Here is a 6,216-nt window from a genome sequence, read left to right as displayed (position 1 = left end):
GGAATATTCTCAGCTATATCAATATCTAGCCCAGTCGTTAACTTCCACAAGGTTTTGTCTTTTTATATTTTGAAGACCTATTGTTCTTGTCTCCTTTCTATGAAATCCTCAGAGGGGTTGCTGCATGGGTTCCTTTCTAGCCTCTAGTAGATGGAAATTAAACACACCGTATATAAGACTGTCTGGAAATCTAGACTTTGAAAGGATGTTTTATTTTAAAACAAGAAAAAATCCCTACATTTTATGTTCCACTCTGTGAGCCCAGCACTAGATTTTTGTTTTTTAGTGAAGCTTTGCCCTTGCTACCTTTTCCCTTGAGCACTAGCAGCTAATGTGATGGTATCAAACACTCCCTGGGAGAGCCAACTGCACCGGAGGGAGGGCCAGGGCCACCCCAGCCGCGCAGCAACAGCCGCAGTTACTCGTGCTGCCGTCACTGCTCAAGTAGAAGATTTGGCATCAGCCACTTCAATTATTACTTATATTTGTTGTAAACTTATGAAGGACACCTCGACACAAGCAAGAAGCTGGTCTTCAGCTTGGCAAATAACTCTTCCTTACCTGCTTTAAAGAGACAGCAGGCCTGCTAGATGTTCCTTTGGGCACGGTCCACCGGGACGAGGCTGGCATCTTCACTGATCAGATGTCCCCCTGATACACGAGGAGGAAAGGCTTTGGAATGTGAAATGCAGGTTGGGACCTGTTCTCTCTGCTTTTTTTCCTCTCTTCTGGCCAAGGAGAACAGAGTATTCAGTGCACTATCCTGTGCACCACACCATGCAGTGGGGGAAGAAGAAAACCAGCGAGAACAAGGGGTGCCAAGCAGCAACCCCGTACCTGGCTAGGGGCAGCAGCCGAGGAAGTCAGTGTTCCGCTAATGGGAAGCTCGACTACCTATAATTAACATTCCCCTAAAGTGAATTAATTGCTCTGAAGGAAGAAAAACTGTTAGAGGTGTTCATGCCCTGTGAACTATACAAATAATTCAGTCATACTGAAGTTGTATTTGATGTACTGTTAAAATCTTGGGGTTTGGGGAGTTTGGTTTTTTGTTGCTGTTGGGTTTTTTTTAAGAGACCAGCTCCTAAGCATTTACTACACAACATTGTTAAAGCCATAACCTAGAAATCCAAATTGGCAGCTCCTTATGGAAGAGAGGATCCTCAAGCAGGAGGAATGCAGCTGTAAAGTAACCATGCGATTTGGCATCTGGGATTTTTCAGTGTGAAACAGATCACCTTTTTGTTCCCTAGATGTTACTCCTCTCTGCCCAATCCTGCATCGAACCCAGTAGCCTGGAGAAAGGGAAGAACTGACATCTAGAGCAAGGAGCAGAAAAGAAATAGGAGCATTAGGAAGGCACGTTAGACTGTGAAAGTTGACAAGCAGCAGACAGCAGCTGCTGACAAAGCCCTCCGTTCTGTTGCCATCCTGCCACAGTCCAGATCACGCCAAAATACCCCAGCAGTGCACGTGAGAGCCATCAACCGGTTGAGTGTTCCCTGACGAAGGCATTTCATGTGTTTGTTGTGAGATTAGATACTACACAATATTTGTAAAGATCTGTGTTGCCAGTGTAGTGGAATCACATATCATCAACAGCGATTTAGTAATCACCATTCAGTGGTTCTTCTTTCCTGCACTGCTGCGAGAGTTAGGTGTCTGCTTCCACAGAACCCGTGAAAGACAGCAGAGCCACTGCGAATTATTAAAGCCTAACATCATATAGGGTATAAACATTGGTTGCCTTTAGCCACCCTTCAGGTTCTCTTTATCTCCATGAGTTTACAAGGTTTCTACCACGAGACAGAGAAGGCCAGCTTACAGTTATTGAAGAAGCACTGTAAATAAGCACCTCTCTGGTAACCCTGGATCCACAAACCAAACCAGTGAAAGATTGGCTAGTTATCATCATGCTGAGAACAGGAGCAAAAATGGAGCAGTGAAAAAGAGGGGTCCAAACAGCCCCTGGTTCCTCCATCTAGAGATGTGGAAGACCGGTCTCTACACAGCATCGATCCATTGTTCTACCCCAATGAGTTTGTATGTGGGTTTTTGTTTTCATTTAAAGCAAATATAAAGACCTATGCAAGCTCCTGTGATACATCTGTGTGCAACTTGAGTAGTTCTCCATCAGTACTTTCCTTTGGGGTAAGTTGTGAAAGACAAAGATACTGAAGCATCTTGGAGGGTTATCTTGTGCCTGTGCCGCTTACCGCTGATGCTGTGTTCCATGTATTATGGGACTGGGTTGGCATGAGAAAATTCAGCCTGAAATTACTGAATTTGAGATGCTGTGCAGAGAACATGCATCCTGGTCCCAGTGCAGTAATGGGAGGATGAAGGTGGAATCAATCACAGGTCGGACTGGTGGAAGTTATATCAATATTGGTTCTTGGTGACCACAACTCTCCATTCTTGATCCCTGACATATGACACCTATGCAGTTGGAAAGCTCCACCAAAAACAAAAGAAAAAATAAAAGGGGACAGCGGAGAAATAACTACTTTTTAAGCTTAAAAAGCAATCTTACACAGAAAGCACCGCTAGCCTTTTTCACAGTGGGAAACTTATTTCCACTGTAGCCGCTTGTTCTTCAAGAACTGGTTTAAAGAAAGGTTTGCAGATCTTAGTTAACGAAAATCTTCTTTAACGTTTTGCCAAATAAATTTGGTCGTTGATTTGAACGTGAAAGATACCTGCTGTTAGATACCAAAGATGTAACCCCCAGTTGCTACCACACGGGTTAAGAAATCATTCTGTGTAAGGTGGTCTCTCACTTCCTCACGAAATTCAACAACAGACCCACCTAAGTGGCTCATAGCCTTTCCTAGGCCACTAGTGTATCTGCCAGTTTTTTTAATGAAGGTTTCATCTTGCATATCTAAAGCAGTAGAAGGAAAAGTATTAAGGCTTATTTGTTCCAGTTTAGTAACAAGTTTAACCCAAACTGGGGAAGTGTGATGATGGTATTTTTTTTTGCGCTGTCTGGACATGCTACTGACCTATTTAAGGGAAACTCTGCTTTTTACCTAAACTTGGTCAAAGTGTTGTATTTACAGCTCTGTATGAGATACAGAAAGACATTCCTCTGCTGAATCTAACAGTCCTTACCTGTCCGTAGACAGAGGTAGTCCTACCTGAAATACTTTATGCAGAACTAAAGTGTAAGCAATGCGAGAAACGATGTCTACACACGCAGCTGGTGTGGCTTGAGCCTGCATTTCGTGTTCTCCTTTACACCGCTGTTTAAAAGGCAAGGGCGCTGACTGGGCGCCTGAGGAAAATTTGTTCACATCATTTGCCCAACGAAAAAAAGTTGCTTTTGTAGAAAACAGCAGAAAATGTTTATCCCAGATTGTTTTCCTTCTCTGGTCCAGAGAATTTACATTAGTTCCAGAGGACTGCAGCAGCTAAACAGAGTAGACCGACAGCAAGGGGTGGCAGTGGTGTAAGTACACCGAACTGTTCTGCCTTTGTGAAGCCATGCAACAGAAGGCGCTTTTCCAGAAAGCATTCTTCAGCTGACTAGGTCACACCTCCTTCGTATCATGTGGCACCGCAGTCAAATGCTTTGGTAAGTACTGCAAGACTGAAGGCTTAATGCCATTACAGATTTGAAGTATAGTTGTATAGGACAAATGACAAAATGATGGCCTTAATTAACTGCACCTTATGCACATCATCTTTATACACACACACGCTCACAAGTTATTTTGACCCAACATGTAAACCAGCGTGCCTCTAACTGTTGTCATCAGGTGCAAATTTTCCATTACACAGAGTCTCGGGCTAGTTTGCGTAGCAGCCGTCGTGAACTTCTTGTGGCCACTTCTTTGAAGCATTTGGGAACACAGTATGTTTAAGAGCAAGTATTATCTTGCATTCTATATCCTAAGCCTAGAATTGAGGCTATACAAAAACCTAGATGCACTGTCAGGTTTGTCCAAAGTCATATTTATATGAAATATTTAAATATTCCCTGCAATTCAATTGTGAACTGAAGCTTACTGTATACTTGCACAAAGTAACACTAGACTGTTACTTAGGTTGACTTATTTTTACTTTGTTGCAAAACTTTAGCAAATGATCAGAGTTCCGACTATGCTTGTAATTCCTTATCTAGAACTAAAGAAAATATAAAAATGACTAGAGAAAGTATGTATCTGTTTAACTAGCTGTGTTTAGAGACACAGTAGAAGAGTTACCCAGGCTATTTTATTTTGTAAACAGAATCCGGAGCTTATATAAATGGTGATCTTAAATCCATTCACAAGAGAGCAGAGACGGGGCTCCCATCCTTGGGGAGAATGCAAACCACAGAAGTTACAGGAAAATGCTAACACCGAGATCTCTGCCCCACTGAGCTCTGTTAAAAAAAAAAAAACAACCAAAAAAAAAAACCGAAAACATGAGTGAGGAAACAGCTACATGTTATCCTTCCCATTTCAGGATTGATAGCTTTAGAAATGGTCATTTAAGCCTAACAATTATTCATACATTACATACATGTACAAGTATGTCCAATACAGTAAGAATTACCACTTCCACCTGTTCTTCGAATGGACTGTATCACATCTGTCAACATGAAGCACAAGATGCACCACGTAATACAATGCGGTTGCCGCTCACAACTTCATATGGACTCGTGACAAAAAGGATCATTATGTTGTCAGGCCTAACTGTTGGAAGAAACAGTCTCCAAGATAAGGATTAAGACACTCCTTTCTGGCTTTAGCTTCCAGGCAACAGATCTGTTGAACTGCTCCCTAGCTGACTAATACAACCTCTCAACCCTCGACAATTACAGGCCACAAATACCATAACCTGGCAAGAAGTAGCCACCTCTCTTCTCCCTTCCTATTATCGCAATTCCCTGAGCCTGGATGCCTCCCCCAACCAGCCCTGCAGCTATTTCCCATGCTTTTGCATCCAGTTGCCTCACTATTTCTGCACGCTACTCTCCTTAATTTTGAAAGAACAAAAACAAAATTAAAAATACCAACAGTTCTCCATGTTGAGACTTTTTTTTACAGAGAACAATTTTCTTAACATTTCCCAATTTGTCTGGATCACCAATAAATACCAGTAAAATCATCAGAGTTGGAAGGCTATTTAACTTCAGCGTTTCAGATCCTTTGCTTTCATTTTGAGTTTTCAACTGCAATTTATGGATAAAACATAATGGACAAAAAGTATCGAGCAACAACCAGTAAATTAGAACTTCTTTCGTCACCAATTTCTCCTGTATTGTATAAGCTCCTATTGTATCAAGCTTTTAAAATAGCTGGATGTGTGTTAGTGTTTCTTTTAATTACTTGTTAATAGTTCCTGGCACTGACATTCCAAAATAGTTAACAGAATTGTATTTCATACACTTACCCTCTTAGAATTGTGACAAACTCTTTTGGTGGCATTCCCTGACAATCAGGATGAAATGATTTTTGCTGTGAGGGCTTTGTAGTCCTATTCCTTTTGCTGTGCCAACATCGACATTCAACCAGCCACATGGCGAGCCATTTCAGGGGGCAAAACTTGCCAGAAATCTAAACAAAGTCAGTAGTGTTTCTCTCCTTAAACCATCTCACCACGACTCCAGCGAGTGCCAGAGACGGCACAAGAGGAAGCTGGACTACCCAGTCTGCTGGGTAGTCCATCCCATACAACCGCATGCTGATTCTCAGGGAAGACAAGGCTCCTGAGAAGACAGATAAATGCTGACTTTATTATCCGTACAGCAGTGTCAAGTCTCATTTAACCTATATTCCAAGGTGACACAAAATGCAGAACAAAAGACAAGAAACCACATCTCAGTGGAATTAACTTTTATTAAGGGGAAGAATGGTTTACATGTAGTTGTAGGTTTTTCCCATCCATACTTTCAAAACTCCAAAAAGGACTGGAAACAAAACTTGCTTAATCATTATTGCAATACCAAAAAGTTGGTCGTTTTTGTTGGTTTGGGTTGTTTTTTTTTTTAAATGAACAGCAAATTATATAACTAATTGCTATGTTCAATAAATATTTTTTTCTCCTGCACCGATTAAGGGGAAATACTCAACCGAGTACAATAAAGCCCCCAGGATTTTTACAGTTTTAACTACAAATGTTATCCACTGTGTAGCAATCCAGAAACTTTATCTATAAAACACAGCCTTAATTTTGAGTGTACAAGGATCTATTTTCCCAGTCAAATTTTGAATTTTGCTCTAGCTC

The sequence above is a fragment of the Aptenodytes forsteri genome, unplaced genomic scaffold (genome assembly GCF_000699145.1).
Source record: "Aptenodytes forsteri isolate BGI_AS27 unplaced genomic scaffold, ASM69914v1 Scaffold164, whole genome shotgun sequence".
Classification (NCBI taxonomy): Eukaryota; Metazoa; Chordata; class Aves; order Sphenisciformes; family Spheniscidae; genus Aptenodytes; species Aptenodytes forsteri.
The sequence above is the reverse complement of the archived record's forward strand: the minus strand, read 5'-3'. Positions refer to the sequence as shown.